The following is an 11,005-nucleotide window of genomic DNA, read 5'->3' as shown; positions in this document are numbered from 1 at the left end:
TTGTCCTCTTTGTTATAGGTTGGCTTGCCTTCTAGGGAGATTTGGCCATCTGGAATTAAAGCCCCTTCAGTTGTCACCTCACCTTTTGCTGCTTCTTTTGCCTCTCTGTCCGCCAGATAATTTCCTTCTTCCAATTCTGAGCTCACTTTCTGGTGTGCCTTGATGTGCATGATTGCTACTTTTTCGGGTAGCTGGACTGCTTCCAACAGCTGGGTTATCTCTTGTGCATGTTTGATGTTTTTTCCTTGTGAGTTCAACAGTCCCCTGTCTTTTCAAATGGCTCCGTGTGCATGTACAACTCCAAATGCATACTTTGAGTCTGTATAAATGTTTATCTTTTTTACTTTTGCTATTTCCAAAGCACGGGTCAAAGCAATTATTTCAGCTTTCTGGGCAGAAGTATTTATTGGTAGGGGTCTAGATTCTATTACCTTTTTGCTGGTGGTGACTGCATACTCTGCATGTCGCTTTCCACTGATGATATAGCTGCTCCCATCGGTAAACCAGGTCTCTGCATCATCCAAAGGTGTATCCTTCAGATCTGAACAACTGGAGTATGTGGCTTCAATAGTTTCCAGGCAGTCGTGGTGTACCTGCTCCCCATTGTTTCCACTTAGGAAAGAAGCTGGGTTGACAATGTTAGTGACCACTATTGCCACATTGTCCTGCTCCATCATGATGTCTTGGTATTTCAGGAACCTCTGTGGGGAAAGCCAGTGTCCGCCTTTCACTTCCAGCACTGCAGACAATGTATGGGACATTAGCACAGTCATTTTCTGGCCCAAGGTAAACTTGCGTGCTTCTTGGATGTTTGGCACAACTGTTGCGATGGCCCTGAGGCACCCGGCCCACCCTTTGACTGCTGTGTCCAGTTGCTTAGAGAAGTAAGCAACTGCCCATTGATATGGGCCCAGATTTTGTGCTAGTATTCCCAGGGCAATCCCCTGTTTCTCATGAGAAAACAGAAAGAATCGTTTACTCACGTCTGGAAGACCCAAAGCTGGAGCTGACATCAGGGCATTGTTCAGCTGTTTGAAGGCTCTCGTGGCCTCTTTTGTCTACTGAAGGTCTCAGCTTTCTTTTGTGATGAGCTTGTACAAAGGTTTCACAAGTACCCCATAATTGAAAATCCCCAGGAAAGTCCGTAACTCTTTCACAGTTTGGGAGCTCAGGGTTTGGCAGATTGCCTCTTCCCGGTTCTGTCCCAGAGTTCACTGTCCAACACTAATTTCATAGCCCAAATAGATTACTTTTGGTTTTACTACTTGAGCTTTTTTCTTGGACACCCTGTACCCTTGGAGCCCCAAAAAATTTAGTAGACTTACTGTCCAGAGTACACAGGATTTTTCTGCCCGGGTAGCTATTAGGATGTCATCAACGTATTGCAATAGCTTCCCTTCTTCAGATGGGGCTTCCTAAGATTTCAGGTCTTTTGCTAATTGGTCCCCGAATAGGGTGGGACTGTTCTTGAATCCTTGAAGCAACACTGTCCAAGTAAGCTCAGTTTTGCGTCTGCTTTTGGGATTTTCCCATTCGAATGCGAATATTTTCTGGCTGGTTTCATGGAAAAGGAGGTAAAGGAAGGCATCTTTCAAATCTAAAACAGTAAGCTTAAACAGGTTAGTTCAGGTGTTAGCTCAGTTAGTAGTGTGTAGGGGTTTGATACCACAGGATAGAGGTTCTCAGTTATTTTGTTTACTGCCCTTAAATCTTCTACCACCTGATATGACTCATTAGGCTTGCAAACTGGTAAAATGAGAGTGTTAAAATCAGATTTGCAATCTCTGACTGGTTGTTTCCTTTCCTTGAGCCTCATCTGTATTGAGGTGTTTTCTTAGCTCTCTCAGGTACTCTTGTTGCCCATATGCTATGGATTACTTGATTTGTAATTTCTTTACTAATTTTTCTCTTAGCCTTTGTGGTTGTTAACATCAAGCTTAATATTTTTATATACTGTTAATCATTTACCTCCAGAGTAATTTCCCCATTCTTAAACATATTGGTTGCTTGTAATTGCTCCAACAGGTCTTTGCCCAAAAGGGCTTTTGAAAATTTGGGCCTGTACAAAAACTCATAAATACTCCATTGCTTTTCCAATTTATACTTTAAAGGTTTACAAAAATATGCTTTTCAGATTGGCCAGTTGTCTCTTTAACCATAATGTAATTATCTTTCACTGGCGTTAAAGCTTTATTTAAAACCGAATACCTTACACACCAAACACTGCTATGGTTTTAAAATAAAAGTACAATACCACCTTTTATATGTCTAAGCCTTATAATAATTGTTTTTACATTCAGGGCAAAAATATTTTTGGCATCAGGCACACATCTCATTTATTTCACTTAAAGTCAAGCTACTAGGAAAAAGAAAAAGGGAGGAAAGGTTAAGGCCAAACCACTGCAGGCCATGATAAAATACTTTGATATATTACACAAACATGCACACAGTATACACCCACTGCACTCATAAACCCATGTTGCCCAGCAAATTCTTAAAATACTAACAACACTATAATTATTGTTCTTAACCACAACTAAACACTCATGTCTTTACCACTCTGTCTCAAAAATCAAAATTAAACTACTAAAAAACACCACTTTTATATATTAAAGTTCACTTAATATTGTTTTACCTACTCCAGGTCACTTGTATAGTGAACTAACCACTCTTTATATGCTCTTTTTTATGTCTTGTCTTTTTATCTTTTTCTTCTTTGAGTCTCTTTTCACAAAGTTGATTAACAGTTACTTCCTAATATTTTTTTTAAATCGAACTACTGAAAAAAAGGCCTTGGTGTTTCTGTCCACACACAACTTTTATAGTGCTTCAACTTTTTTTTTTTTTTAATAATCTACACATCCTTCTGGTGTTACAGAATAAGGAGGAAAAGAGGCTTGTGCTAGCAAAGCCAGCATTAGCTGAAGTGGGCCATACAGGCTGCAGCAGTAAGATGGGTGCGGGGCATGCTGACAGGACAGAGTGCCCTTGAGCTCTGGGAAAGTACCGTGAGAAGAATGAGGAGGAACCCTGAGAAGAATGAGGAGGAACCCTGAAAGTGAGAATGGAATGCAGATTGTAACTTTTAGTAGTAAGCATAAGCACTTGTAACAGTATATAAGCCATGCATACCATGAAATAAATGGAACTTGCTTATAACTCATATTGAGTCTTTGCATGTTTCCTCCTTGCCTCCCAGCATTCTGGCAGTTCGGCGGAAACATAATATCTCCTAACTTCACAAAACTGGCACTGTGTTAAAACCCACAAATCATGCCGTGGCACAATTGCTGTTCTACATTCACATAAAGTCAGAGGCTTGGGAGCTCTGCTCCTTTAATATAACGGCTGGGAGAGAAAAAAATATCTTGTGACAAGTTTATAAAGTTAAACTCTAACTTAAATTAAACACACAACAATAACTCTAAGTTAACTACTCACTAGTTTATACAACACACGACAAACACATATCACAACACAGCAAACACTTTTTTATAGCCACAACAAATTATAACATAAATTTCAATACACAACACTAATGTACTAAAGTTAATAATTTCTAACCATAACCAAACATTCATTCCAGCTTTATTAAATCATTTGCTTCATCTCTTCACCAGCCAGTCCCCTTGCAGGGATCTAAAACCGTGGTTAAAAAAACCCCAACTTTACACTCGCTTCACAAATCCAAATTATCTAATCTGCGTCTCATACACACACACTCACACAAACACAACACCGGTGTTAACAACAGTTCAAAATAGTTTCTTTTGGGATTCACTCGATCCACCCCCAGGATCGTTAGCGGCCGCACTATCAGTCAGCAAATCCCCCTCTGCCATCTAACAACGCGAATTACCTCACCGGTTCCCGGTTCCCGGTTCCCCTAACCGGTTGCTTGCAAGCTTAACTCATTCAGGGACAATGCTGGGCACGGAGACGTCTCTCCATGACTTATTAGCAGCCCTAGCCATGCATATATGACTTACAGGCTTCCCTATACCCAAAGCATACTGTTTCTCCACCATATCAGGTGGTTGTTGTATGCCCCCGCAGTGAGTGGCTGAGGAGTGGAGTTCCTCCAGGAAAATCCCAGGGCACACCTTAGGATGTCAGCCCCTCAGTCGATCCTGCAGCCAGGCAGACTTTATCCCATCTGGGTGCCAAAATGAGGCGTGGATAGACTACACAACTCAGAAAGGTATGAAGTAGATATGCTTTTTATTCCAGCTGGGGTGCATGGGAGGTAGCCCCTACAAAGGCATGCACACTGCCAGCAGCACTTCACTTGGTTTATATTAGGTTACAGGTTACATATGCATGAAGTTACACAATGCCCCAGTACATATTCATTACCTATCCCCGCTTCATATTATAATGAGTTCAAAGTTCATTTAAATATGCTCGCGCAAGCACAGTGTCACGAATTAATTGTGGGCGAGGGCCCCAAAAATAAATGAGGGACAAAGTTAGTAGACTTTGTACTGGGGTGAGGGTAATCCTGTGTATTCCCCTATTGTTGTTCGTATGCTCAGAAAATGTGGTCCTGTAGCTTTAACTGCATTCAGCCAATGGGAGGAGAGCGGGTTGTTTAAAACCCTTCCCCAAGCCTCTCTGTGGGGGAAGTGAGGTGGAGGAAAAGACACTCCTGGGACTGGCTGGTGGCTGCTGTCGACGCTGTGAGTTTTTCCCTAGGGCTGCCTGTTCGTCATCTTCCTTTTTGGACCATTTTCTCCAATTTGCTTTCTCGCCAAGAAAACCCAAGGAGCCCCGGAGGACAGCAGACAAGAATCTTCTAGGGAGCTACTGGAGCAACTCCGCCCAGTCCCCGGGGGCCCCCAGAGAGGGGAAACTACATCTGAGGAAAAGGACACTAAAGTTCACCAGCTGTTTACTCAGGTTGAATAACTCCTTTTCCCCTGTTTCTCCCCTTCCCCTGTGCCTTGCAGGGCACTCTGCATGTTTTGTTAAATAAATAGGTTGGTTTTTTTAACTTTCATTTAAGAAATTTTGTTGTGAGTGGCAGGGGAGGTGTATTGGTTTGAAAACAAACCAGTGGGAGATCACAAGTCAAGATTAAAATTAATAGGAAAAATTAAAAATAAGTGAAATAATACAAGGAAAAAGCACTGACAAAGTCAGATACAACCTGACACCCAGTTAGGGTGGTGGTGGTAGCAGTCCAAATGAAGTAGTTCAGTTCAAGCAGTGATCCTGTTGTGATAAGAATTCGCAGAATCGCAAGAGAGAGGAAAGGGGCCCCAACACATCCTGTTAAGGCATCCTGTTTGCCCACAGAACCAAATAGAAAGGGGAGGGAGACCCCCACCCTGCACATCCTGTATCCTGTATTTGTTGGGAGTGGGCTGTTATAGAATCATTGCTTGGGGGGAAAAAGGGGGGGGGGGGTGCACTGCGAACGTACAAGAACTTGTTTCCCACGACCACCGAAGGGCAGAATAAGATCATCTAACAACACCACGATGCAAAGGGCTGCACCAACTCCGGAAGATATATGTGGTCAGAAAATATAGAGACTGCATAAAAAGGGGGGGCTCGGACTATTTTGACGCAGTTATCTGCCCAGCGCTGCCTCGCTGATACCCGCTTGCTCTAAATAAATCAAATTATACTTAATTGGACATTGTCTCTGATTGATTATTGAGACCTAATTTATAACAATTGGTGCCGTGACTCGGATAGGGGCAATTCTTAGGGGACCCCTCAACGGGAGGCGCCCCGTTGTCACAACGGCCCGGAGAGGGTACCCCTTTGAAACCCTTACCGACGAACCTAAATTTCGGGTAGTGAGCGAAGGAACCCCTTAATCTTTCTGCACAAAGTCCGGACGAAGACGCGAGACGCGTGAGTATGTGTTAATTTATAACACAGGGAATCTGTTCGGTCGGGGTGGGGATCCTAGAGTGCCGTGTCTGAGACGTCCGGTGCGGACGACCTGAGTGTGGACTCCTTTGTAGTGCGTTTCCCACATCCCGCGAGGGCCTGGGCCATGAACAGGAGGACGTGAGAGTGTGTGTGTGTGAAGGCACTCTGGAAGATGGGACAGAGGAAGAGCAAGCCATCTGGACCCATGGGGGGGGAGCCCCAAGTAAGACTCCCGGATATACCACCAGATAGTCCTCTGGGGTTAATGATCAAATATTGGGATGATGATCCACGTACACGAGGGAAAATTAAGGCAAAAATGATTAACTATTGCATGACAGTCTGGGGAGGAAAACAAATTAGAGGAGACCCTCTTTACTGGCCGGTTTTTGGATCCTCTGAGGATTGGATTTGCCAAGCTCTAAATTTGTATGTAAACTCTAAAAAGCCTTTTAGCCAGGAAGAGAGTGATTATGCAGCCCTGTGGATAACTAGTGGAAATCGGACAAGCCTGTTTGTTCTCAGTAAAGGAAAGAGAAAACAGGCGGAGGAAATACCTCCACCCTATGTTCCCCCGTCCCCCATGCCAGATGCTGCAGTGCCCCCTCCAGCACAACCTCTGCCGGTTCCAAATGCACCACAGATGGAGGGGGATGACACTCCACCACCCGAGAGACGGGTTACTAGAAGCCAGGCAAGGAACCAGTTATACCCTCTCAGAGAAGTAGGCATGGGTATGGTTAATCAACCAGGGGGAGGACAGGCGCCCGGTATCGGATACATAGCCGTCCCTCTGAACTCAGCCGATGTCAGGGAATTTAAAAAGGAAATGGGGCATTTATTGGAAGATCCACTGGGGGTAGCAGAAAGAGTAGATCAATTCTTAGGACTAAATATTTATACTTGGGATGAGATACAGTCAATATTGAGCATCTTATTCATAGCAGAAGAGAGAAGAATGATAAGGGCAGCTGGGATGAGGATTTGGGAAAACAACCACCCACAAGGCCCCATTGGAGATGTTAAATGGCCCCTTCAGAGGCCTAATTGGAACAATCAAAATGAAAACGATAGAGCACACATGCAAGATTTAAGGACTATCATAGTCCAAGGCATTAAGGAAGCCGTCCCCCGAGGACAAAATATGACTAAGGCCTTTAATGAGCTGCAAAAGAAAGATGAAGACCCTACTGAATGGTTGGAGAGGCTCCGGAGAAATTTACAACTTTACTCCGGCATAGATCCTGATTCCCCGGTAGGACAAACATTGCTAAAAACCCAATTTGTAGCAAAGGCATGGGTGGATATTAGGAAAAAGTTAGAAAAATTAGAAGACTGGCAAAACCGGGGGTTGGATGAGTTATTGAGAGAAGCACAGAAAGTGTATGTCAGAAGGGATGAGGAAAGTCATAAGAAACAAGTTAGAATGATGGTAGCAGCTGTAAGAGGGGGACAAGAGAGAACCACCACTAGATCACCGCAAGAGAAATGGCCCCCGAAACCTCCAAGAAATACGGAAGGGCAAAAGAGGAATGAGATAGTGTGCTTTTACTGTGGGAAAAAGGGACACATGAAGAGGGAATGCCGCCAACGATTGGCAGACATAAAAATGTTCAAAGAGGACTAGGGGTGTCAGGGGCTCTATTTGCTGGGGTCAAAAAAAGCATCGGAGCCCCTAGTAAAATTACAGGTAGGACCCCAGCGACAAGAAATTGAATTTTTAGTGGACTCCGGAGCAGAGCGCTCCACTGTGCATAAACTGCCTCAGGGGTGTAAAGTATCCAAAGACACTGTACAAGTAATAGGAGCAAAAGGGGAACCATTCGGAGTCCCTATAATTAAAGATGTGCTAATTGAAACGAACTCTAAATTGGGTATAGGTAGTTTCTTATTGGTACCGGAGGCAGAATGCAATCTACTAGGGAGAGATTTAATGGTAGAATTGGGAATAGGATTGGAAATAAATAAACAAGGATTAAATATTAAAATATACTCCCTTAGCACAAAGGATGAGCAACAGATAGACCCAAAGGTTTGGTACACCCCGGACTCAGTGGGGAAGCTAGACATCAAACCTTTCTCAATAACCTTAACAAATCCACATATCCCAGTAAAAATAAAACAGTATCCGTTACCTGAGGAAGGGCAAAGAGGACTGAAACCCGAAGTCGAAAGGCTAATAAAACAAGGGATTTTAGAGCCCTGTATGTCCCCGTTTAACACTCCAATTTTGCCAGTAAAAAAACCAGATGATAGTTACCGATTAGTGCATGACTTGAGAGAAATAAATAAAAGAACCGTTAAACGGTTCCCTGTGGTAGCCAACCCTCATACTATCCTCAGCCAACTAGGCCCACATGATTGCTGGTACAGTGTGATAGACTTAAAAGATGCATTTTGGGCTTGCCCCTTAGATAAAAACTGTCGCGACTATTTTGCATTTGAGTGGGAAGATCCTGACAGTCATATAAAACAACAGCTACGATGGACTGTCCTTCCCCAGGGATTCACAGAATCCCCCAATCTATTTGGACAAGCCCTGAGTCAAATACTACAAAACTACCAAGTGGGACCAGAAGTTAAACTCATACAGTATGTAGATGATCTAATAATAGCTGGGAAACAAGAGGAATTAGTGAGGGAAGAAAGTATAAAGATGTTAAATTTTTTGGGGAAACAGGGACTAAAAGTCTCTAAATCAAAACTGCAATTTACCGAACAAGAGGTAAAATACTTAGGACACCGACTAACTAATGGGACTAAAAAGCTTGATCCCAGCAGGGTACAAGGGATTCTGTCAATGCCACCTCCCCAGACCAAGCGACAGATTTGACAATTGCTAGGTTTATTTGGATAGTGCAGACAATGGATTGAAAATTACAGTAAAAAAGTAAAATTCCTATATGAAAAATTAACACGGGATGGATTACTTAAATGGACCTCAAGATGAGGAAAACCTTCAAAATCTAAAAAGGGAGTTAACAAGTGCCCCCATACTAAGCTTACCAGACTTAAAGAAACCTTTTTATTTATTTGTAAATACTGAAGAAGGAACTGCATTTGGGGTGCTAGCACAAGAATGGGCAGGAAGTAAAAAGCCGATAGCCTACCTTTCAAAGTTATTAGACCCAATTAGTAGAGGCTGGCCCACTTGTCTACAGGCAGTAGCGGCAGCTGCTGTAATGGTAGAGGAAGCATTAAAAATAACATTTGGGGTTGAGTTAAAAGTTATGTCCCCACATGACATTCGGGGCATATTGACACAAAAGGCTGAAAAATGGATCACTGATGCCCGATTGCTGAAATATGAAGGAATTCTGGTATCATCCCCCAAGCTTACTTTAGAAGTGGCATCCATACAGAACCCAGCACAATTTCTGTATGGGAACCCTGAGAGTAACATCTTATGGCACAATTGCCTACAAACCATAGAGGAACAAACTAAGATCAGGCCAGACTTAGAAGAGGAAGAACTGGGGGAGGGTATGAAATTATTTGTAGATGGTTCCTCACGGGTGCTTGAGGGGAAGCGAAAATCGGGATATGCAATAGTGGATGGAAATAAATTAGAAGTACTCCAATCTGGCCCACTAAGCCCAAGTTGGTCGGCTCAGGCATGTGAGCTGTATGCAGTTCTAAGGGCTTTACAAATTATAGGAAAAGGAGAGGGAACTATTTACACAGACTCCAAATACGCATTCGGGGTAATACACACATTTGGAAAAATCTGGGAAGAACGGGGCCTTATTACATCACAAGGAAAGAGCCTAGTCCATGAGAGACTCATAAAAGAAATTTTAAAAGCTATTAGAGTACCCTCCAAACTTGCAGTGGTCCATGTCAGGGGACATCAAAAGGGATTGGGAACAGTGGTACGGGGAAACAACCTGGCTGATGAAGAAGCTAAACGAGCAGCATTACTACCCCTCTGGGTAAGGAATCCTAGGGAAAGTTGTTCTACCTGCAGGTATGACTTGGAAGGATTCCCTTGTTCTGCTTGCTGGAAGGACTAGGGAGTGGATGGTTTAGTTTGCTCCTGTTACAGTCCTGATGGGCAATCAAATTCGGACAAAGATTTTTGTTATATTCACGGAGAAAACAAACCATACATAGATTACCCCTGTACAACCTACTTGCTAAGCTTTACAACAATAGAGCAAGAAAAATTGAGGCAAGTGGGTATAAAACCAAACTCAGAAGGTAAATGGGTTCTGGGAGACGGAAGAGAGATTTTACCTAAGCCTATGGCCTTAAGGGTTCTGAAGAGACTCCATGAAAAGACCCATTGGGGAACACAGGCCCTGGTGGATCAGTTTGCCAATAAATATATGTGCATGGGTATTTACAACTTAGCTAAACAGATAACCATGGGATGTGTTACTTACCAAAAAGTAAACAGACATCAATTAAGAAAAAGAATCCCTGGGGGCAGAGAATTAGCACATAGACCTTTTTCCCACATCCAGATTGACTTTACTGAATTGCCTTTAGCGGGAAGGTATAAATATTTACTGGTTATAGTAGACCACCTTACTCACTTTGTGGAAGCCTTCCCAACGACAAGAGCCACAGCACAAACAGTTGCAAAAACTTTATTAGAACAAATAATTCCAAGATATGGCCTTATAGAAGTAATAGATTCAGATTGGGGACCACACTTTATATCTAAGATTACAAGAGCTGTATCTGAGGTGCTCGGAATTGCCTGGGAATACCACACCCCTTGGCACCCTCAAAGTTCGGGCAAGGTAGAAAGAATAAATGGAGAAATAAAAAAGCAACTAACTAAATTAATGCTAGAAACAAAAATGAGTTGGATTAAATGTCTACCATTAGCATTATTAAACATTAGAACTCAACCCCGTACAGATATAGGGATTTCTTCATATGAAATGTTATATGGAATGCCATTTAATTTAGAAATGCCTGAAGACCACCCGGCCATATCAGATTTCCATCTACAATCCTATATAACCAGCCTAGAAAACCGAAGGGAAAAACTCCGTAAGAAGGGACTGGTGGTTCAACGACCACCCCTGTGGCTACCTATTCACTCATTCCACCCTGGAGATGAAGTTTTAATAAAATCTTGGAAAGAAACATCTTTAACCCCTCAATG

General features: G+C 42.8%; 2 long non-coding RNA genes across 2 annotated transcripts in view; one reads left to right on the top strand and one right to left on the bottom strand.

The window, feature by feature from the left end:
* The window catches only part of LOC146425397 (uncharacterized), a 244,001-nt gene that overhangs the window by 151,135 nt on the left and 81,861 nt on the right, over window positions 1-11,005 (bottom strand). The window lies entirely within an intron of this gene.
* LOC146425400 (uncharacterized) overlaps window positions 1-11,005 on the top strand; it is a 66,547-nt gene that overhangs the window by 36,729 nt on the left and 18,813 nt on the right. The window lies entirely within an intron of this gene.

The sequence above is a fragment of the Lichenostomus cassidix genome, chromosome W, assembly GCF_008360975.1.
Source record: "Lichenostomus cassidix isolate B80296 chromosome W, HeHo_3.0, whole genome shotgun sequence".
NCBI classification, from domain to species: Eukaryota; Metazoa; Chordata; class Aves; order Passeriformes; family Meliphagidae; genus Lichenostomus; species Lichenostomus cassidix.
The sequence above is the reverse complement of the archived record's forward strand: the minus strand, read 5'-3'. Positions and strand labels throughout refer to the sequence as shown.